The sequence below is a fragment of the Andrena cerasifolii genome, chromosome 11 (assembly GCF_050908995.1).
Source record: "Andrena cerasifolii isolate SP2316 chromosome 11, iyAndCera1_principal, whole genome shotgun sequence".
NCBI lineage: Eukaryota > Metazoa > Arthropoda > Insecta > Hymenoptera > Andrenidae > Andrena > Andrena cerasifolii.
In genome coordinates, this window is record NC_135128.1 from 1,727,440 (window position 1) to 1,752,503 (window position 25,064).

The 25,064-nt window shown below is 35.8% G+C and overlaps 1 protein-coding gene and 1 long non-coding RNA gene across 5 annotated transcripts in view; both read right to left on the reverse strand.

Moving 5' to 3' along the window:
• The window catches only part of LOC143374596 (uncharacterized), a 362,323-nt gene that overhangs the window by 82,083 nt on the left and 255,176 nt on the right, over positions 1–25,064 (reverse strand). The window contains exon 2 of the long non-coding RNA XR_013086697.1: positions 20,577–20,788. This is a non-coding gene — a long non-coding RNA (uncharacterized LOC143374596). The remainder of the gene's footprint in view (positions 1–20,576; positions 20,789–25,064) is intronic.
• Pcb (Pyruvate carboxylase) overlaps positions 1–25,064 on the reverse strand; it is a 112,520-nt gene that overhangs the window by 57,862 nt on the left and 29,594 nt on the right. The gene's annotated exons all lie outside the window — the stretch shown is intronic.

Here is a 25,064-nt window from a genome sequence, read left to right on the forward strand (position 1 = left end):
CGATAAATATAAAGTAGTATGATACTATAGAAATAATAATAATAATAATTTTTAACATCGTGTATATATATTTTAAAAAGTTCAATGTTAATATAAATAATTGTAATACGAAATGAGAATATTAAATTGGTTAGCGTAGTGAATTGGAGCAGCAGATCTGACAACGTCGCATACATTCGAAGCGTCTTTTATAAATAAAATGTCAGAAAAAATGATCATATGAATTTGAATCGTCGTTCGCTATTTAAATATCTGAACATATCGATTGTGCGACGTTGCCGCGTTGGCTGCTCTACGTAATTTCTAAAATACTTGCACGTAAACCTATTTTTTATGGGCATTTACGATGAAACCATGTGGTCAGTTTCGCAGAAATTAATAAATTCATTTCGTAACATTTCGATGTACTTTTCTGCCAATTTTTGTACACTTCTTGAATATAGTTTTCCCGTTTCAGAAGAAAATCTGAAACTATAACCCCCTTTTTCCGACTCTGCCATATGCCACTGCGTTAAAATGCATCAACTATAATTAACAATTTCTCGATAACTATGTGGTAAATCGATTTTAAACTTTGTATAAGGGTTTCTTGTATTCGAAATTAGTTTTGAACGAAATTTGAAAGAATTCTTGAATTTAGTAGAATATTCAGGAACTACCTTAACTGATCGCTAAAATTAGTTCATAGTGACCAATTATTTTGGACGTAATGTATTCTTAATACATATTTGGATGATCTCAAGCTACAAAGCTGTTTCTCAGAAACTTTCGAACCTAACATTTTACGAAAATTGAAATATAACAATTGCATACCTTTATGGTTAACATTTGTTTAGATTATTTATTCACACTTATATCTGGAGAAAATATTATATTTTTAAAATGAAGAAAAGAATCACTACTTTCCGTTTTCGATATGAAACACTTTTGAATATTGAATTGTTATGAGTTGAAAATTATGTTGGAATTGCATGAATTACTTTGAAAGTGTTTCTGGAAGTATAGTAGGGGAGACCGGGGTAAAGTGAACTTCGGGGTAAAATGAGCTTCCTTACTTTGTTCTTTAACAAAAGAATAAATTTACAAATTTTGGTGACGTAATAAATGCATGTAATATAAGATTGATAATTATGCACATTCAAATATCGAAAAATGTAAATTCATTTAAAAAATTAGAAATTAATTTTTAAAGACTTCCGATTGGTTTTCTTTTCCATTTAGCTTTTCGGATAAATGAGTCATAAATGTGTTATTTTAACTCCAAATTTTGTCTGCGTGTTTAAAACAAGCTTATAAATATACACGTACAGGCGTTTGCCAAAACATTAATTCTAACATTATTAAATAATTAATTTTTCACTGAGTACATGTTCGGGGTAAAGTGACCGGGGTAAACTGAGCTGCAAATGGCTGCTAAGAACCGATGCGCAAATGATGTGCGCAATATCCTAACCTGTCAGCTGGCTAGAAAACCGGCGTGGTGGAACAGAAACTAACCCCAAAAAATGAAAAATCTGTCACAGGTTTTGACAACCACGGTGCAAAAAAAGCCAGAAGCTGCCGTGCTAAACATGTCATTCCAGCGCACGGGGTTAATATTTACCTATATCCTTAATTAAAGTTCTTATTTTGTTGCATCTCACTTTACCCCGGATAGGAGTTCATTTTACCCCATGGGGTAAAGTGATACCACTTCCATCATTTCTTTCAAGTTGAATTTTAATGTACTCTAAGTTTATTTTAAGTATTGCTATTCGTCATTTATCAACAGTAATGTTTAAATTATATTATAAACCTATTGCCACGCATTTTTATTGAAAGGGAAAAATTTTATTCGACTTCAAACTTTTTCGGGCTCACTTTACCCCGGTCTCCCCTACTTTGTGAATCTAAGAAAGGATACTTGAAGAAAGTGGCCAATTGTGGTCCCTCCTGCCAACGTAAAGTGTTTACAAATCATAAATCTCAGGTTGTGGGAATTCTGAAAAGCATAATTATATTTCCATCGTCTGCTGGGAAAGTTGAAAAAAATTCATATAAAGAGGAAGCTGCATTGGGGGACAAGTTGAAAGTTGTTGGCTTCAAATGATCTTAACTTTGAAAGGAATGCATGCAATGCAACCATTCGAACGCTGTTTTGTAGATAAGCATTGATACTTTAACTGTGCGTAAACAAGTAACGGAAGAGAAGTTAATTAACAATAGAAATCGTTAAATTAACGGTGTAGATATACATTAAACGGATAAAACCAAACTCAATGTATTGAACGCGACGAAGAATTATTGTTATATTTTGTACTCCTCGTCTTCAGATGATGGATTTTCAGTGAATTAATCGTTAATGAAGGCCTTAGCAGTCGATTGTATAAAACGTTGATGTCGAGCAGATCCGAGGAATCATAATAAGTATTATCATTTTGTTAGACAGACCTTACGATTTTTGTAGAAAAGTTCCAACATTCGAAAGTACTACATATTCTACATACAAAAATCGAAATTTGATAAAACCTATGATGGCAGTATTACCAGATGGTTATATAGGGTTAACTAAAGCACAAACGATTTTAAAATCAATAAATATGGTACGCCCTGTGATCTTCCGATAAGATTTGTCGAAATATTTTTAGAACATTAATTAATTGTTTCATTAATTATTTCCACAATATATCGGGTCGTGATTGATTATATAGCCTATTCTGTCGTTAAAGATTTTCGAGGTGTCTGCAAATGATGGCAGTTTACCCACAAATCCTTTTTCTGTAATTTTATTTATACAATTCCGGAAAACACGATCAACAGATGTGTAGGGGAAAGCGGGGTAATTCCGGCCACTTCTATTTCTTTAAATAAAAACCGCGTAACTTGACTCTAGTGATCCTCTAGGCAGTGATCGGAACAACGTGTATCGTTGCTGATTGGTTGCCGCGATTTGGAGCAAAAGCAGAAGTAGACAGAGAAAGAAACTGTAAAAAAAAGAAAGAGACAGAAATACTGATAGAAAGAGACAGAAATACTGACAGAAAGAGAGAGAGAAATACTGATAGAAAGAGATAGATAATCGTTTAGGTTATGTTTAATGCCGGTTTTGCCCCAAAATGGTTGCGGTTATACCGATCACTCCCTAGAGCAGTCATGCGCAGGACCCCCAATTCCGGGCACGAGCGCACATTCGAGCTCGTTCAAGGACAAGCGAGTCCGCCAACAGAGTGGGGAGCGGAGCGGAGCAAGCTACCGCAGGGGTTTCCGGAGTTTGACGCTCCGAAAATAAGGCACATTTTGGGGTATTTTTAAAAGAAAAGTTTTGAGAACTATAATTCCAATCTCTGTGCTATTATTAATTGAAATTTGAAAAATGTGTTCAAATTTTTGTATGCAATAATAGTAATTTGGTTCAAAGTTATAAAGGTAGTAGTAAGAGGGGTTTGAAAAACAAGTTTGTTGCTGGCGAGCATGATTTTGGCTGTATTAATCATCTGAAACAAAAAACGCAAAATTTTTCTTAATCTATATGAGTGTAGTTATCGAATGAACTAAAATGAATGAATAATGTTGAAAAGCACAAAAATGATTGTATTTCAAATGAAGACATTAATTTTTGGGAAAAGCATTTGTTAGTTTTCTGCGTTGCAAAATTGGAATTTTGCAAATAATTACTTCATTCTAGTTCACACGATAACCACACTCATATAGATGAAGAAAGATTTTGCGCTTTTTGTTTCCGATGACTACGACAGCCAGAATCATGTTCGCCAGCGACAAACTTTGTTAAACCCTTCTTACCGCCATCATTATAACTTTGAACAAAATTATTATTATTGCATACAAAAATTTAAACATTTTTCAAGTCTCAATTAACCCTCTGTATCCTGTGCCTGAGTCAATTTTAACCCACTGCTTGAGATCGCTGACGCACACAGTGACGGAGCTGTGTATGTCAGTCGCGGCCAAGCGATCATTTAGCTGTCGGGGGTGTCATAAAAGCATAAACTGAGACTTTCCGGTGATCATGTTGGGACAACAATGGGAAGTTCAAGACAATACCATATTTTCCTTGGAGAAAACAAAATGTGGCCTTTGCAATCATAGAGTTCCCCTCCACGTGACCTTATACCGAGGAGTGGGGAGTGAGCATACCACGGTCGAACTCGAGAGCGCACCGACTGCCCTAGAGCAGACTTAGTGTGCACCCCTGCCTTAGAGGATCACTACTTGACTCTGTACGGTACTGCCACCTGTTAATGATACGGCGAGCTAATATTCATGGTTTCCATGACGTTAGCAGTCTTTTGTTTCAAACAAATCCGGGAGTGTTCATTTCGCACCGTAATCTTATAACAGCGGTCGATAGTTAAGCAAGACTAGTTAGTACTTGGAATAGATATGAATTATTAATATTAATTTCATTAAATAGAGGAATGTTTCTACTTTTAAACTCGCATTTGGTTTTTGGTGATATGTAAATTCAATTCAGTGTATTACTTCAAATATTTGAACATGAGGTGTGGGTTAATAATACCGGCCAAAAGTGGGGGTAATTCCAGCCAGCTTCTAACATTGCTTCTTTCTGGCGCAGATGCCACGTACATATAAAAGAATTTCGAAGAAGGCAGAACGGAATCAGGAAAAATTATCAATGGCCCTTTTGCAAAGAATTTGGAAAAGGTGATGACATGTGGTTCCGGTGCACAGTATGTGGTCAATGGGCACATGAAGAATGTTCAGGATGGGATACCTCTGAAGAATACACTTGTGATATATGTACTAATTAATTTTAAAATAAAAAATATTACAATTTTTTATTAATTTAACAGTTTTCCTATCTCTTTTATAAAGAAAAATCATGAAAATTACTATTTTTGTGTTATTGCTCCCAATTTTGTTACAACGTAAATTTATGCTTTCTCGGTTATACTAATACAAACTGGACACTTCAAACTATTAATTAATATGAAAATACTAACAAATGTGTAACTTGTTCAAATTTTATAGCATTTACTGCTTATGTGGCCGGAATTACCCCGCTTTCCCCTATAACCCTTACTCCAAACTTATCCCGCATAGTATCTACTACTTAATATTTTATGCTCCTAGAGTGAACAAATTTGGAGTAGTATTGCTACAGCATACGATGACGTTAGGCGATGCAAAAAAAATTACAAAACAGACGGTCGTGTCACGTTCCAACGTTTGCTCTGAATTGAAAAATTCGTACGTTTTCTTAAAATATATTACTATAGCTTCAGTTAAGTGTACAGGTATAAAAAAATATTAATTTTGGATGAAATGGCGGACTTTGGAAGAAATGGTATAACAAATGAACAAATTTTTTTTAATGTTACAATTAGGTGAATTATGCAATCAAAACAACTTGTACGCTTAACTGAAGATAAATTTATTACGAAAATTACCTGCAAATTTCAATTGAATCCGATAAAAATTGACTGACAAGGGAACAGCCCGAACCCGGAAATTCGAAAAATTCTGAAACTTTGTGAATATGTAGAGAATTTCATCCTGATTACAACGCAATTTCTGTTTGCTGCCCAAATTCACTCTAAGGGGGTGTAATTGACCGCTGAAAATCCGGTTATCTACCGATTTTATGTTATAACTCGTGGACTGTAAAATATTTGTTTACTAAATGATAGATCTAATTAAAAGAAGTAACTTTTGTCTTGAAACTTTTTTTCTATCTCTTATACTTCGCGAGTTATATCACAAAATCCGAAAATAGCCGAATTTTCAAGGGTTAATTTCACCCCCTTCGAGTGAATTTGGGCAGCAAACAAAAATTGCGTTGTAACCAGGAGGAAATCTTCCACATATTCACAAACTTTCAGAATTTTTTGAATTTTCGGGTTCGGGATCTTCCCTTGTGAGTTATTAATCGGCCCAGTTTGAAAAATGTCGTTTCCAGATAACCACGTTTAAAGTTTTGAAAGAAGTTATTTACTGCCACTCAAAGATCGGAGATGTATACGATCTCGTCGTTGCCAGTGACTCTCTATCAAGTTATAAACAATATATAAGCTCATAAACCCCTTTATTACATACATTTTGATTCTGGGATATAAACTTTTCAGGCGATTGACACCAACTTACCTACCGTAATCCGGGGTGACTTTGCCCGCGCCGGGATTACATTGCCCACTTTTCGGAAAAAATTAATTTTTTTTATTGTGAAGTAATTAAAACATATGGTGTTTTGTAATCGATAGCAATAATTCCTCCAAGGTCAAATGAAAAAAACAATAGCGAATTCAATCATATGGTAATTTTTCAGTCAGAGTTAAAAAAGTGGGCAAAGTCACCGCGGCGGGCAAAGTCACCCCATCTTACGGTATGCGTGCACTTAGTTTTAAGCACTGCGCCACTTATAAAAACCTTTCCGTAGCTCCTAGAATTTTTCGAGATCCACTTTAAAACTGTGCAGGTATATTTTTGAGATTCCAAAAATTATGAACATGTCCAAAAAAAGTTGATAGTGGCTTCCCCCTTAATATTACTGATAATTATCTAGTATTCATTGACAACATGAAAAAAATTTTTAAAACTTATACCTATATTTTATTAAGCAAAATAAAAAAGCATATAAAAAATTTAAGTTAAACGATTATATTTAATTTGATCGAAAATACACTAAAAAAATAAGTAATATCTTGTACTACAATAACGATAGTGATATGTCACTTTAAATAAAATTATGGGGCAGGATATTTTATCGCTTTTCATCGGTCATTTCAACGCTTAAATTGATTTGTATCCTGTTATGAAATATTCTGCCCCAGAATTTTATTTAATGTGACATTTCACCATTGTAATTGTAGTACAAGAAAAGAGTTATTTTTTAATTTTTTAATGCATTTTCGATCAATTTAAATAAAATCATTTATCAAAAAAAAATTTTTATACATTATTATATTATTTACTTTTTAATGTTTGAGTTTCGCAACTAAGAAAACTTGAAGAATTTACATATTTGTGCGTGACGGATCATTTCTCAATAAATTATGTATTTACGGAATTCGTGATGCTACTATATGGGCGAATTCTACTTACGCCCAAATCGCCCGCCGCAATCGCGATATGTAATGGAAATCACCGGCGTAGCGGGCCATTTGGGTGTAATTAAGTGGAATTCGCCCTATGTATAAGGCAATGCAGCGACTTTCATAGTTTTCGAGAAGTGGGCGAGGGGCCGATTTCAAGTCCTTTGAATTTGTGGTTGTGTTTTTATTGTAGGGGATGCAATTTTTCACACTCTCGAGGGTGAGTTTTTTTTTTAATTTTGTACTGTCATCATAACTACGTACGCCTGCAAAGTTCCAAGTCGATTGGATTCGTGGAAGAGGGTTAAAATTAAGGTATATACTACGGTATGACCCAACCACCGGAATGAACCGAAATTTTGAGGGGTTGGGCGGGAGGGGGAGAGAACCTATAATATAAAATTTTAGCTGCGGGTATTTGTTAGTTTCTGAGATATTAATAAAAAACTTTCATCTCTTCGTCACCCGCGACTGTTTCACAGTCAACGATACAATGTACGATATGGACCTCATCATGCTGTGACACTGTGCGAACTACCCGCACGCGGTCATCGGGTAGTACATATCGACTTACCCGAACGCAGTTGTCATGCGACGCCGACCGATTCACGCTTTAAGGAGGTATTCTACCCAAAAATTTTATTTTTTTTTGTTTGATTTTCAAATATTTTAGGGTTTCGAAAATATGTCTCTAAAATATTAAGGTGAAATTCGAAAAACTCCCAGAGTTATAGGGGTTTAAGGCCGCAGCGTGGCCGGCAGTCGTTGCCTCGACCCTTGTATCTAAAGAGGCTATGACTGCCAGCAGAGAAGAGAGAGCTGCCCAACATGATTTTTTTGAAGCTCAGGAAGGTTTCCTCTACGGTCCTGGTATACCAGATTAGGGATAAGTTACAGAAATTAGTTGTTATCTACCGCAACTTCAGTCGTATAGGTCGTACTGCATGAAAAACGTTAAACGCGTTTTTCTCGAAACAATTTTTTTAGATCGGGCACACATTTTTCTCAAAAACTACTGGACCGATTGAGCTAAAAATTGACACACATTCAAAGTGAATGTGTACCTATAGCCGGAACTAGAATTATATCAATAGTTTTAATACAACCTTCCCCACACCTTGTTTTAGCTTAAGAAAAGTCGAAAAAATCAAATATAAATTTTTAAACAGCTGTGATTTCGGTAACAATGTCCGGACTAGGTTACATCTAGTTCGGGCGATAACTACACTCATATAGATTAAAAAAATCTTTGGTACTTTCGTTTCAGTTGACTAGGACGGCCGCAATTCGTGCGCCCGATGGGGCCGGTTTTTGATGACATGACCTGCGCTTCGGCGTGTAACTTGTACAAATTTCAATATAATGCATTCCAAAAATTTGTGTTGATAGGTCAAACACTACTAAATATGTGTGCAAAACCCCTGCCCTGTAGGTGCGATAGATTTTCCACAATTAATTTTCAAGCATCACCTTAAAAAACGAGTGTCTAGACTAGAATGCCCCCTTAACGTGCCCCTGGAGTTAAGCATGTGCAGCAGCCGCTTGGTGTAAGGTGGCCTGCACGTGTTTCCTCCTTTCCAGGAAAAGCCAGGACCCCCTAGTTTTCCTGGTCACGTGGACCACGCCGAATCCCTTGTTCCAACAGGGAATAAAAGGACAAGACCTCCGCCTCAAGGCGTCAGTCGATTTCCACGAGTTTGCGCGTGTACACTTTGTCAACTCTGTGCAATCCAGCGTCGAATACATCGTTTGTATTGAAGACAATAAAGAGGATTCAAAAGTGAAAACCCTTCAGTTTTCCCAACTCATAACAGCGCGATGCTTGTAACTGCAGTCTCATTTTTAGTATTCCCAAACTCACATCGGTTCGGTACCATGCTTTACGCGCATCCCGCACTAACCTAGCCTGAACCAATACTAATACCCGGGAGAACTTCGAAAGTGGAATGCGTTGTGTCGGAGTAAGGGCAACATCGTAACTTGATGATGAAGCCATTGTAATAAATATTGAAACTAAGTACTGTGGCCCGATAGAAAGAAGACGGTTGAAATGTCACAGGAGCAAGAGGGGTTCTTCGCTCGCATTGGCTCCCGCCGCCCGTGTCCCGTTTGCTTACTCTGTATTCGTCGACGTTGTCGCGCCGGCCAATAGGGATACACTATTCGGACCTGATATTCGGACCCTAGAGTTTCTCCACCGACTTCTTTCCATCGGGGCACAGTACGTGACAAAAGAGCAAAGGCCTCAGCAACAATTGCACTTGGCTTGGTGAAGACCATTCGCGTCCAGTTTTTGTCACCGTATCCCTATACACACATTTTGAGGCTGACACCGTACATTGTGTCGTCGGCTGTGAAACAGTCGACGGCGACGAGAAGATGGTTGTGTTAGCAACGTCTGTATAGGTAGATATAAATGTATTATGCCGAAGGTTTTTTTTATTAATATCTCAGAAACTAACAAATACCCACAGCTAAAATTTTATATTAGAGGTTCTCTCCCCCTTCCGCCCAACCCCTCAAAATTTCAGATCAATCCGGTGGTTGGGTCATACCGTAGTACAGCCAAATTAAGTTACAAGATTTGAATGAAACAAACGGACAGAGGAGTGAAGCTAATATAAAATCGTTTAAAAACGGTAAATTGTAGTACAATATGCACCTTTTGTCCTTTTCTTTGTTTCATATATTTTCATACTGTTTCTTTGCTTATAAAATATATAAGATTTGCAACTATTTTTTTTCGTGCTGCCAATGAATATTAATTGTCAGTAATGTTAATAACAATAATTGACAACCATCGAATGTAAAAACAATCCGGTCATTTATATTGGTTACTGGTAACCACCAATGCTAACTACCCGCCATCGGTAATGGTTATTGGTAGCCAACAAAAGTAGTTGTAATTAAAACAATTAAAAATTAGTATATAAATAAAAATTAATTTTTACCTAATGATTTTTTTCTCCATAAAATGGTTAAAATAACTGTTAATTTGGTTCTCTGGTTTCTTTTAAATAAGTCCCTACGCCAATGTCAGTTATGTAATATGAATGTTACACGCGAACAGGAACCGTTCACTGTGCAGGAAAATATTTTGAACTACGGGCAGTTGATTGATTTGCAGATTAAACAGAATGACGAAACTGATCTGAATACGAGGCGACATGCTCCCGACCTTCGATTGCGTACTTTGAATCCGCGAATCATCTGTCAGTCAACATTCTTATTCGATACGCGTCTCTTATACATACATGATAAGTATCAATTATAGTTTTCGTGAATATGTTGCCATAATAATTGCTCGTGGAAAGTCGCTGAATCGTAAAGGTACGTGTCCACTTGAGAGAACTCGCGCAAATTACTCTCGATAGTTACTCTCAAATTGTGTGTCCACTTGAGAGCAATTTCGAAAGTTTTTACTCTCGGGTAGGCGACAGAAAACTCGCCGAGAGCTGACTATCCGATAGAACTTTCAGGACCGTGTCCACTAGAAATTGGTCTGCGCCTACTCTCTGCGGTGTCTCTCAGTTTCTTTTAAGCTACGAACGAAGTGAGGCCGTGATTATGAATGTGCAAAAACTAGTGCTTTGATTATTGCTTATAATATTTTAAATAAGAGAAAGAAGCAACGTAGGAAGAGAAATTGCTGGGTGGAGGAAATGAAATAGTTATATATTTTGAGTTGATTACAATAAATGGCGTTCATGAAATGTGTCTCGCCGCTCGACGCAGACTGCCTCGGCCGCGCAGTTCTCCCGGCTAACCGCCTAACAACACTTCTCTGGCAACGCCGTGCCTCGCAACTAGGGAATTAAATTCCGGGATTCCGGCTGTTTTTTGGATTCCATTTTTATATTTTTCAGTTGTTCATAGAGTAATTTACTTTTTTAAAAATTCTCGAAGTTCTCGGGATAAGTTATAACTTGATATATCAAATCCCGGCAGTTTTAGAATCCAAAAAAGTGCATCTAACTCCAGACCTGAGGGAGAGATGCACTTCAGATTCGGGGACGATGCACCTACTTATTGGTACCCTCTTCTCCCTACTTTCATTTTTTTTTCTCTTCTACACATATTACAGAGGGGAGGATACATAGTACATGTTTCGTGGAGTCATTTTGACCGCTCCGGGCAACGAATCCAATTTACTCACCGTTCACACAAATTTTTCACCTGAAATCCAACGCAACGAAAAGTTTTTTTCAATTTTAATGAACTTAAACCGCACGATCGATGTAATTCGTTTAATAAGGTTATGTTTGTAGATAAGAACACGCGTCTTAAGCGTTGAAACAGTGCTGCCACTTATGTAGTGTGGCCGGAACAGGAAGTGGTGCATCTCTCCGCTAGATGCCTCTCTCCCGGAATGACCCTATTATGTGTATAGTACTTTGTGTATAGTACAAGAAACACTGATTAAATTCATGCTTTATCGAAGGTGTCCATGTATCAAAATAACTGAATAAGTATTTAAGGGAGAGTGGGGCAATTGCGGACGTGAGGTAACCCCAAACACCACGGTATTCGCTGAATTCGCTTGCCCTGTCCTCCAGCGATATTGTTACATGATGTAATTAGCTATGTTTAGTATTAAGGAAACTGTCACGACGGAAGACTACGCGCAACTACAAAGATAATGGTTGTGAAATGTTTTCGTAACTTTTCGTATAATTTTACGCTCGAGTATTTTGAGACTATAGTGCATTAGAACTATACTACCCAACAAATTATAATTTTTTCGTGGTTCAGTTACTTAATTCTAAATAAAATCACGGGGTCACTTTGTACATATACATGTTCGTATTTGTTTTATTTTAAATTTCTTAACTTCAGTCCATTTGGGGTAATTAAGAACAGCGTGATTGGGGCTATTACGGACGATGTCATCTACCCTTTTCTCTTAACACTTCGAAGCTTTTTATGTGTCCAGTACTCGGGAATTATATTAGGAAGAATATACGTACATAGTCGTTGAAAGATCTTGAGATACCCGTCAAAGAGATTAAAGATAAAAGACTTTCAATCGGTCTGGCAGCAAATAAATATTCAATCACAGGAGCAACCAAAATTCGATGAAACAAGAAGAAAGACTGTGTCAGACCCACGGCATGGAAGGAAACCGGTGTTCAGTAAAGATCAAGAGAACTTTAAGCAACCGTTCGCATTCACCCCGCTAGCTACGAGTAATCGCGGACAGAAAGAGTTTTGTTTTTCTTTCAGAAAATGATTTGTATATTAAAGTATCTATACTCCCTGTCATTTAAGAAGGAACCCGTTTCGCGCATGTAGAATGAGCTCATTGGCTCCGAAGAAGCGTTGGTGGGGGTACAGCCAATAGTGGCTTCTCCCGGAACCAATGAGCGTCAACCTGCGCAGAACCGGTCTAAACTCGTCAGTCGGCAGGTTCCTTCTTAAATGACAGGGAGAATATAATTCATTGTGTTGCCTTTGTAGATAATTAATCAAAGTTCAATTATCTATAAAGTAAATCTGATTAGAGTCAATACTTTTCTTTCAATTCAACTTTTCCCTTAGGTGTTCGTAATTCTCCTACTCTCCCCTATACGAAATCCTTCCTACAAAATTATGCGTACATACATAGCCTGGCGTATGTCACAGCATCATTTTACGCTTCGATTATCACGATATACATAAAATCCTCAGTCTAGTTACAAATAAAAAACAGTTTGATGATATTCAAACATGTCGCAATTCACATTTCGGCAACTTACCTTGTGTTTGAGACTGCATTTTGGTTGCAATTCAATGATACACACTTGTAAAACCACGTGGCATCTCAAATTTTGACAACTTATCTTAGTTGACATTCGCCAGGTTATAACTTGACGGTAAGCTGTCAAAATTTGGTGTAGATTGGACAGTGAAGATAGCAATTGACGTTCGTTCGAAACATGTGGTAGTTTCTTTTGGCTGAAGGTGTGCGTGTAACGCGTATACGTATTATGTCGACAAAATTTGATTGGAGAAGAAGAATCAGAAGAAAAATCTTGCCGTTACCGACTGGTCCACGAGACGATATTACGATATCTCTGTCATGCGTGGACCGATTTCATTGAATTTGGTCTTATTCGGAAGCTTATATGCGGTTTACATAAGAAAAATGCCCTTAAATTTATAAAATATTGAAGACGTGATGGGATATTAATGAAATAAGTTTCAGGTAAGGTTGGAATAGCCGTGTTTCGAGTAGGGATGCCACTATTTGAATAATTTAATATTCAAATATTTTACAAGTATTCGAATGCTACGAATACACTTCGAATATTTGAGATGTATTCGAATAGTATGGTGTGAAGTGGGTCAAAATTAGCTTACAAGATTTCACCCTGACAAATGAACCTAAAGAACTTGATGTATAAATCACACCATACCATTCGAATATATCAGTATTCGAATACTTAAATATTCGAATAGTATTCGAATACTTGGATATTCGAATAGTATTCGAATACTTAAATATTCGAATACTATTTGAATACTTAGATATTCGAATACTTAAATATTCGAATAGTATTCGAATACATGGATATTCGAATACGTAAATATTCGAATAATATTCGAATACTTGGATATTTGAATAGTATTCGAATTTTATTCGCCAAATAATTGAGCAAGTGAAGTATTCGAATATTCGAATACCGAAAAATTTGACAAATAGTCCCAGCCCTAGTTTCGAGTAAAGATACACGGCAGCGACAGTCGACACATATAGGGTATCGAAACATGTACTTGGCCTCGAGACGCTACGCGTCTCTATTTAGATTATTAGTAATAGATTGCAATTATTTCATTACTATCAACAGAATTATGGTAACTGTGAAATATTGCCTAAATATACTACATATGTCTTATGACAAATATACACACTGAAACAAAATACACACTTATCTGACTATTCCAAACGTTTAAATAGGACAAAAACTGTGTTGTCTTCTTTATAATCTCGCATCGAATAAATTATATGTTCTAGAATCGACGAACGCATTTTATATGAAATCACTTTTATCATAAAAATGAAGATATCAGCTGTGTTTTCCTATAGATTCCGAAAGAAAATTCGATCAAATTCACGATAAAAAAAACATTGTACATGTACCTTGAAACAGAAATGACAATAAATTTCTAACACATTGAAGTTCATAACACCGATAAAACTTCGTCCATGAAATTTGAAATGCAAATGATTCCGGAGCGTTCAGGTAACTTCATTTCGTAGTAAGTATTACGCGCGTAATTTCGAAGTCACCGTTCCTGTAGATGAATTTGTTTTTTCTTGAACAGAATGCATTTATGTCTTGCTGAAATTTTACGAAACAGTTCAAACACCGTTTAATTGGGGTTACGGCATGATCTTAGTTCATCAATCGCGGGATCGAGCAGACATCTGCAAATGCTTGCAACGCGACTTCGCTATTTATTGCGTTTGGTCAACCGATAAGAAGTCATTTACACCAATAACCACGTTTAATGCGCTGGTGAACTTCGGCAGACCGGCAAGAGAAAACATCGCGCCTTCTAATTCATGGAGGTCGATGCCAGTCAATGACAACGATGACTTTTATCGCTGTTTGACAGCGTCCGTATTCCACAGCGCTTTCCTTGCGTAACGCGTAGACTATGAACCGCAGACGAAACGGTTATTTGCCATTTTATTGCACTTGACTATGCACGAGTTCATGTGCTTCTTGCGAGGAAAACGGATCCCCGTGTTATCACTCAATGACGGTGCATGTAATAATACAAATTGACCCCAATCGTTTTTCACTCTTACTTGTAGTATTTCACTCTGCTTTTCTTTTTCTAAGTTATGCCGATGTATAATGTGTGGACTACGAAGCTGGAGATACATGTCATTGCAATTTGAAAGCGGCGCAAGTATTTTTGAGAATTATATTGCTTGAATACGAAGTATTTTGTACCTTCATTATTTGTATTCGTTTTGGTTTTGTATTCTTTCGTTGATGGCTGTTGTTTGTGTTGCAGTACTGTGATACTCGTACCTTTCAGCTTGGTACTTTTAAGGGGTCTTTCCACTGCGACCCCCTGATAAAGTACCGCTGTTTAGAAGTGCTTTTGTCGCATGAAGAATGTGTTTAATAAATTGAAGTTTATTCTATTTATTAATATATGTTTTGGGAATACAACAAATTTTTTTCATTTTTATTTTATGCTTGCTTGCCTCAAAATAAGGGGGTAATATGCGCTGTGAAAAAAAGACGCCCCGACTGCATGGTCGATTTTGGAGGAACCATGTATCTGGGGCTGTGCTATCAGGGAGGTTTGTAATCAGCATGACTGTCGCTATGGCCTGAACTAGAATCACACATTTTCGTTGTTTTTCTCTCATCTTTTACACAGTAGAATGATTAAAAAATTTAGCTAATTTCGATAGTTCAACTTTGGACGTCCGCCATTTTGTTAATTCTTCATCAATCTAATTAATCTTAGTCCCTGCCATAACGACAGTCATACGGCTTAGAAATCTATTTGATGTTTTTGTTTCAGACACACGGTTCCTCTAAAATCGATCACGCAGTCGGGGCGTCTTTTATTTTACAGCGCATATCACACCTACTTATTTTGGCGCAAGCAAGCATTAAAAAAGTATGGAAAAAAAATTTGTATTCTCAAAGCACGTATTAATAAATAGGAAAAACTTCAATTTAGTAAACACATTCTTTTTGAAACAAAAAAAGGTCCAAACAGCGGTACTTTATCAGGGCGTCACAGTGGAAAAACCCCTTAATGTAGAAACAGCAAAATGTACTGCAGTAGTAGTTTCCGTATTATTAAGACACAAAGTATACCAAGATTTCTAATATTTATTTGTATTTTGTGCTCAGTGATGTCGCATGCTTTTTTCTGAATTTTTATGCTTTCTATGTTAAACCCGCTTTGTTTTGATTTGGTGTTGAAAAGTTTGATGATTTTCTGTAGCTAATTTTGATTTTCTTATTATTATTACTATTCTTGTTTAAGAATTGAAATGGTCAAATGTCAGACAATGCATGCAGATTTTTCGGATACACTTCCGAATGACCGATCGAATGATCCCAGTGGCCGATCGACACGAGGTTAGAGGGGGCGGGTGGGGAGGGTGTGTGAGCCCTAAATCTAAAAATGCTTCGGGTATTTATTCGTTTCCGAAATATTAATAAAATATTAATAAACAATTATTTTTATTTTTTTTACAAATTATTTTTTTGAACTGCATACACGTAGCTTTAACGGGGATTCGTCCTGCCCCCCCCCCTTCCCCTCCAATTTGTTATACGGACAACTGGACGCATACGGAAATGGCACGCGTATTTAGCTGAAATACAAAGCCAATTTTCTCGAAAACGAAACGCGATGTTAAAAATTGTATTGTATATTTTCGTCTTATTTTGGCCTGTAGAATCACCCCTCTAGAGTATTGACTATCAATAGAGTAGTATCCACACTGTATAATAGGATGGATCGCATCCGCAAGTTTCTGGTTCAAATCTCCAAACTCACATCGGTTCGCTACCATGCTTTACGCGCCCCCCACACTAATCTACCCCTAACTAATACTAATATCCAAAACAAGTTGGAAAGTGGATTGCGTTATGTCAGAATAAGTCATCACAAATACTAAAAATTTGTTATTTATATCTCGGAAACTAATAAATTCCCGAAGCAACAATTTTACATTCAGGGTCCACACACCCTCCCCACCCCTCCCCACAAACCTCGTGTCGATCGGCCACTGTGGCCATTCGGAAGTACAGCCCATTTTTCAGTTGCAGGCTTCAGGTAATAATTTCCCTTTCATTTAATATTAAGATTTAAAAAATTAGGATGTCTTCAATTAACTTCGACTTAAAATGAAAACCAGAAGGAGAAATCTAAATTATTTAAAAATGGATAAAATTAAAATATGAGCGTAAATATTGTATGAAAACTGATTGACTTTTGACAGTTAAAAATAAAACAGAATTTCGTATAAACAGAATAAGTAAAGTTTCTAAACGAATATTTTCCTTTGAAATTAATTACTCGAGCGACAACTATAATAAGAGCTTAAATATTTACGATTTATCACCTTTATAGAAAGAATTATTTAGACGTCTAAAAACTTCCCAAAATTCGAAATTTGAACACTTTTGTGTTGAATTTATCACCTAACTCTGCCGGAAATGCTTCAAGGTTCAATCCTATTAAGGACTACCTACAATAATTCAGATATATTCAAAACAAAATATTAATATATATATACTTGATTGTAAATAAAAAGAGTAACAAACAGAAAGTCCACTAATTCCACTGCGCTGAATTCACTTTCAAAGTGAACACAAATCTTCACTGCCTCGATTCAAATCCGAACTGGATCAAATGTCGGCTGTTACACGTTTCGTTACAAAGCTCGCAGGTAAACTGGCCTCGAAGAACTTTATTACAAAAGGAGGCTCTGCGGTGAATGTTGGGCGCAGGTAGAAAGATGCGTGCGCATTCAGATTGGGACCGAATCATCATGTGTATCAAATGCATACGCTATGATAACATATATGCATATATGTTTCGTCGTCCTTTTGGCCCTCCTACGTACAGGGTGTCCTGAAGTATGTTGGACCCATTTTACCGATGGCTTTTGTATTTTACAGTAATATACAAAAATTGATATTAATTATATGTACATGTACTATTTTATCTTCTTCGCGAGTTACAGCAAATTCTGTGTTGTAATAATTTTTTTGACACGCGAAGTTGCAGGGGCAGATTTTGTGATTTGGCACCCCTAGGCTAACAAATGCCTGTCGCCCTTTGCGTGAAACATTTTAATTGAAAAGAATTTCAAAATTAATTCATTATGGTTAGTCACATGTGAGATTTTCCTAATTTATTACATGAAAAACGTGAATTGTTTTTAAAGGTGCCTCATGCCCCAGTGTTCAAACAATTTGCAATTTCATTCGTCCGAAATTTGTCATTCCCCAAAATTTGCCGCCATAATAGGGTGCAGGCTATACACAATTCCGCCCCTGCGTAGGACACAGCTCTTGTCATGTAAACAAATCCCCTGTGCTCCCGCTCACCAAGTTCCGACGTAAGCACACACAAATCGGTAGGTACTTGAGGTTAGGTAGGTTTAGCAGTCCTTCGTGGGAGGGGGGGGGGGGACTTTTAAGAGATTTACAAATTTTTATGTTAAATGTCTTAAACAGTTGCTGAACCGATTTAACTCCAACCAACTACTGATGTTTTATATCTCGAAAACTTCATCAGCTGCATCATTTGTTATGTTTTCGACCGTCGGGATGTACATATTTATAGGAACAACAGTAGAGAAGTAGGGGTCCCATTCTGACGCATATACTGCCGCGGACGCGTACTGCGTAGGTACATAGGTACAGTGAGCCACGAAAGTATTCGCACGCTCGCTATTAAAACTGTAAATAATAATAATATACATGTTAGACTTAAGTTCTAAAAGTAATGTTGTAACTACTGTAAGACACAAGTATGGAGATTATATATATAAATTTTGAAATGAATTGGATAATATTTGGAGAAGTTATGAAACATTTATTGCTAAGATGTAATGAAACAGGAGCACAAAAGTATGCGAACGGCATTAATTATACGCACCTTATTTTATATTATTACCTTATATTTATATTATTATTTTATATATTACCTTTGGCTACAATTACGCTTTTAAGACGTTGTCGCACGGTGTGCACTAGTTTTACAGTTATTTTAGATTCGATAGAATTCCATACTTTTAAAATCTTTTGTTTTAGTACGTCTTTCAAAGTTGTGTTGTAATTTTTTAATCTCCTGTCGATTTCCGCCTACAAATATTCGATGTGTGTAATATCCAGAATTTATGGGGGTGCATGTAACCCATGCGGTGTATTATACATTATACAATAACCATTTTTGCAAAATTCCAACCAATATGCTTGTGGTCATTGTCTTGCTGGAAATAAAATTTTTCCAATAACCCCAATTTGATAGCACTTCCTTCTAAATTGTTTTTTTTAAATATTTGAAAATGTATGTTTATCTAAAATGTCATCTATAAAAACAAGATTTCCAGTACTCATACAGCACAGTTCGTTGCAGTAGTATTGCAGGAACGTTGCTGCAATATTGCGTTGTTGCAGGTTGCATTTCAATATTGCAAGAACGATGCTGCAATATTGCCGTGCAATATTGGAGTGGCAACGTTCTTGCAATATTGCCGTGCAATATTGGAGTGGCAACGTTCTTGCAATATTGCCGTGCAATATTGGAGTGGCAACGTTCTTGCAATATTGCTGTGCAATATTGGAGTGGCAACGTTCTTGCAATATTGCATTGTTCCACTGGCAACGATCCTACAACATTCCTGCAATTTTGCGCGCACATCGACGTGCAATGTTCCAGTGGCAACGCCCCACCAAAATTGCACCCACATTGCCGTACAATATTTCTGTAATATAGCAGTGGCAACGCTTCTGCAATATAGCGCGCATATCTATGTGCAATGTTCCAGTGGCAACAATAATACAATATTGCGCGCATATCGATGTGCAATGTTCCAGTAGCAACAATCATATAATATTCCTACAATATTGCGCGCGTATCGATGTGCAATGTACCATTGGCAACGATCTTACAATATTCCTGCAATATTGCGTGCACATCAACGTGCAATATTCCAGTGGCAACGCCCAAACAAAATTACGCATATATTGCCGTGCAATACTGTAGTGAAAATATTATAGAAACATTACGAAAATATTCTGAAGCAACTATGACTTTGACAAAAGTTGTCGAAATATGTACATGACGTCGAGTGCATTCTACAGCATGTTTCATTTAACTGGATACGCTAGAATTTCTCGTTGGCCATTGATGATATGAAAAAAGTGTTATCGTGAGACTTGTTTGTACATGAAATTATAGAAGAGATTTGAAGATCAATTTAATTTTTTTAGACACAGTATGTACTATATATTTTAATGTGTAAAATTATGATTATTATTAAATATCTTTATTGCACAAACACGTATATACAATCAAGCAAGAAAAAAGAGAGAACAAAAGAGAAATGTAAAGGTTGAGTCTAAAGACTGTTTTCCAACCTAACCTAAAATGACACTGAGTAAAAGTTGTAGTCCGCACCTATAGTGTTACAAATCCCTAATGGGGTTTGTCAAATGAGCCTTCGTTTTTGAATAATTTGAGTTTAAAGTTTTGCTCGGTAGGAGTATAAGTTCGAATACGTAAGCAATCTTATCAATCAGCGGTTGTAGCTGCGGCGGTAAAGTGTTCTTCTACGATGCTACAGGTCCCCTCGGTTGGAATCCCCATGGGGAAAAAGTTTTCTGTGAGAAAAAGACACACGGGCGTTATACTATTACGATTCTGCACACATCCATGTCGTCGCGTCCTTCACTGCCTGAAACGTTGCGGCGGAACCATTGCTGTAAAATCTCCGAATTGCGGGAATACACTCCTGCAATATTACCCAGGGCGGACGTAGGAGTGAACCTGCAACTTCTCTGCAATGATGCGGTGCAACATTGCAAACTCGCACCGCAATATTACCGAAGAGTTGCAGGATTATTGTTACAATTTTGCCATTTCGTTGCAGAATCATTGCCGGAACGTTGCAAGACGTTTTGTAATGCTGCCGCAAACTTTGCAAAGATACAGTCCTGCAATATTGTTAAGGCGGACATAGAAGTGAACCTGCAACGTCTCTGCAATGCCATGGTGCTGTGTGGGTACTGTTTACAACCCTACAACATCACGTAATCACCATAGTACTTTACAGTAGGATGTAAATTTTTAGTATTCATTTCTGAGTTCGGTTTTCTCCAGACATAACGACCTCCATCCGAACCAAATATATTAAAATTGTATTAAAAGAGTATTTGGTTCGGATGGTGGTCATTATGTTTGCAGAACAACCAACTCAGAAATTAATACTAAAAATGTACGTCCTCCTGTAAAGTACTGCGGTGGTTCCGTGATGTTGTTGGGTTGCAAACGGCACTGGAAATCTAGTTTTTATAGATGGCATTTTAGATAAACATACATTTTGTAATATTTTAAATAACAGTTTAGAAAAAAATGCTACCAAATTAGGGTTATAGGAAATTTTTTATTTCCAGCAAGACACTGACCACAAGCATACGGCCGGAATTATGCAAGAACGATTATTTTATAATGTATAATACACCGCATGGGTTACATACACCTCCATAAAGTCTGGATATTAACCACATTGAATATTTGAAGGCGGAAATCGACAGGTGATTAAAAAATTACAACACAACTTTGAAAGACGTACTAAAACAAAAGATTTTAGAAGTATGGAATTTTATCGAATCTAAAATAACTGAAAAACTAGTGCATAGCATGCGACAACGTCTCAAAAGCGTAATTGGAGCCAATGGTAATATATAAAATAATAATATAGATATAAGGTAATAATATTAAATAAGGTGCGTACAATTAATGCCGTTCGAATACTTTTGTGACCCTGTTTCATTATATCTTAGCAATAAATGTTTCATAACTTCTCCAAATATTATCCGATTCATTTTAAATTTGATATATATAATCTCGATACTTGTGTCTTATGGTAGTTACAACATTAATTTTAGAACTTAAGTCTAACATGTATATTTTTATTAATTACAGTTCTAATAGCGAGCGTTCGAATGCTTTCGTGGCTCACTGTATATGCAGAATTCAGTGTAATTGTAGCAGCAATTTTTTGCGAATATCTCGGAAACTAAGGCCAAGCGGCAGTTATATATATAGGGAAAAGCTGTTCAGAATGATGATCTTGACAAAGTATTTAAATTTCATAAAAATCGGTGAGGTGTGACCTTTTCTACATAATTACCTTTGTTTCTTTAGTTATTTACGGATTATGATAGTAGATTAATTTGTATGTATTGCATTGAGTTATTTAGTCCAGTATTACGAAACCACGTATAAGTATCTCTCAGCTTAATATTTTTTGTCTAAAGCCAGTTTCAGTAACAGGAAATGGGATTATTTTTATATTACTTGAATATTTTAAAGTAATTCAGATTTTTTATATTTTTCCTAAACTGAAAGCAACAATCATACCTTGTGGCGAAGGTTCTTTTTAATCACCCTCTTCGTGAACATTTTTGATATAATGATTTATAATTATATGAAATATAAAAATATACTACACCAACGAAAAGAAGAATATATGATTTTCTCAATTGGAATAAGTAACATAATATAATATATAGCATTAAATCTATCATTATAATAATTTATTATATATAAGTTAGTAAATCATAAATTAGTACTTTAAAAAAGTCTCTTTATTTTTAATATACGAATGGTTTATAAAGCAAATATATTCTACCTTTGTTAATAGCACATCGAATATTTTAGATCAACTTCGCATAAATCTTTGTTGTATAAGATTTCAAGGTCGTCTGGACTTTTTTTACCGAGTTTTGAAACACGTAGCGGAATTTAAAAGGTTTTAAATCAGATGCTTCTATAACTACTTACATAGGTAATGCCACAGAACATTATCAATATTATTACCTATACAGTTAATTATTCTAATTTCCTGAAATTTACATTACAGATTTCTAAAATAGAGGTCAAAGCTTCTGCCAAAAGTCACAGATGCGCACAGTTACGCTGTGAGATCGAATTTTCTAGTTTGCCAAGACGGTTACAAACTGATTCACACCATTAACCCAAACGAAAATACTACACTAACATTGTCAAATTGCAAGTAAAATCGTTTCACAAATAAACAAGCATTATATAACGGGTTAGGAAAATAGAAAACAAATTACTTGAAGTTTACAAAGTTTCCAAAAATTTAAAGCCATCGCTTCCTTTACTATTAAATTAAATCAAACCAAATTTTTCGTCAATTAATTGAAAATTACTGATAAAAGAATTTTGGGAACCTATGTATTTTTCAAAATCAAGTCACCTTGCTCACAACGTTTTTCTATTGAACATGTAAGAGCGTGCATGAAAGAGACACACATGGACACCGTTTTTATACATGTAAACATTTTAAACAATTAATGGGTAATGAAAATTTTTATTTATTATTATTTTTCGAATAAGATGTTCCGAGTTCTTCGAATTCTTCGAGTAACAAATGAACATAAAATATCTTGTATTGAATTTTTTATGTAGATAACTATTTCATCTAGATAATAACCTCTGTTGTATAACAAGTAGCAAAGTTAGGTACAAAGGATGTAACAACACTTTGATCTTACAGTTAGACAAACCTGTGATAGTGGAGTATAAAGAATTTAGACGTTTTTGTAACAATTTTAGTATGAATTTTAAGAACTCATTATTCTTATAACTTAGTTGTCGTTGCGTGTAATTTTGTTACATTTTTAGATCATTTGGTAGGTGACAGAAACAGCAAATTTGAGAAATTTATATTCTCGGTGTTTTTGTAAATTTTATCATATGTAATAAAACTTTAATTTAATAAACATGAGAAAGAGCGGGCGCATGCTTATTTTTTATGTTACGTCATTGCCGGTAAACAGATTAATAATAGACTGTATTTTATACATGATAAATAACATGGAAACTAAATTTATTCCACGCGTATAAATTGCGTACCGGAATAATGACAACACACTTGTATAGTATTTAGTTTCATTTCAGTCTTTTCAAATTGCTATTTGTTAATCAAAGCACCGACTTTAAATCATGAATAACATTGTTATTTTCTATTACCTCAAATCATTCTGTCACTATTTAGAAACAGTTATTATATTTTTTGTTTAATTATCTTGCTTTCGTAAATATTTATTCTGTAACAAACGAAATATCTCTTGAAAATTTTACAATAATTAACTAATGCTTAAAAGAAACCGGCACAACATCACTATGGCCTATATATGATTTTTCCTGCATCCAAAATCATGAGTTCCATTTTTTCTAATAAAAATGGTACCTACCACGACTTTTTCTAAATCAGAATCATAATTTCTCTAATTTTTCTTTAAATAAAAATTACAATATCCATCATTCTACCTCGACTAAAAATTCTAATTTTCATATTTTTCCCACTAAACCAAAATCGTAAATTTTCTAATTCCTTACAATTTTTCCCACAATCCAAGTCATAGGTCCCATAACTGTTCCTTAAACCAGAATCATAGTTTCCGTAACTTTCCTTGATATGAAGATCATAATAATAAAAATCAATAGAATTTCTAATCTAACGAAGAACGTAAAGTGCACTGTACCTCTATTTGCCCTATGTTCCATCTGTATATATGTAGAAAAGAATCAGCGATTAATACAGGTGGTAGGTATATAGGTACCGGGAATTAGATATGAATCACAATGTGAACACTGAATTGTATTATTATACAAAGTGAGCCACTGAAACGTGTCGTTAGCCGGCCTTGAGCGTAATACTGCGCCGGGCACATTGAATTAACGCGTGTCATAGAACTGGCTCGATAAGCCTGGCATAGCTCGCGATATCGACTTCTGCCGTCGGGCTTGGATCCAAATTTCGTCATGATTCTATTCGATGCACATTTAATGGTGTAACCGGAGTTCAATGATCATTTCATAATAGCAGGATCACCCAGTTAGAGCTTTAAGGCGGATTCACATATATGAGTTCCGTGAAGGTTCAATGCCGTCAGCGTCAGTAGTAAGAAATATCGTTTATTTTTCAAAACTGATCTTTTTTAAGTTTATATAAAAAAAGGAATAATTTTAAATTTCGGTTTTAAATTCTTAATTAAATTGGCACTATAAAATGGGTTAAAAAAGCAAGATGGGTATATTTTTCTTTACCGTCACCCAAAGTTGCCCCCCCCCCCTGGGAAAAAAGTCCTTGCCTACTTCGGAATGAATCAGTTACTGACACTGACACAAAGATAACACTGATACTGATGGCACTGAACCGTTACGGAACTGATAAGTGTGAATCCGCCTTTAACTACCATTCCATAACCATCCTCAAACTTG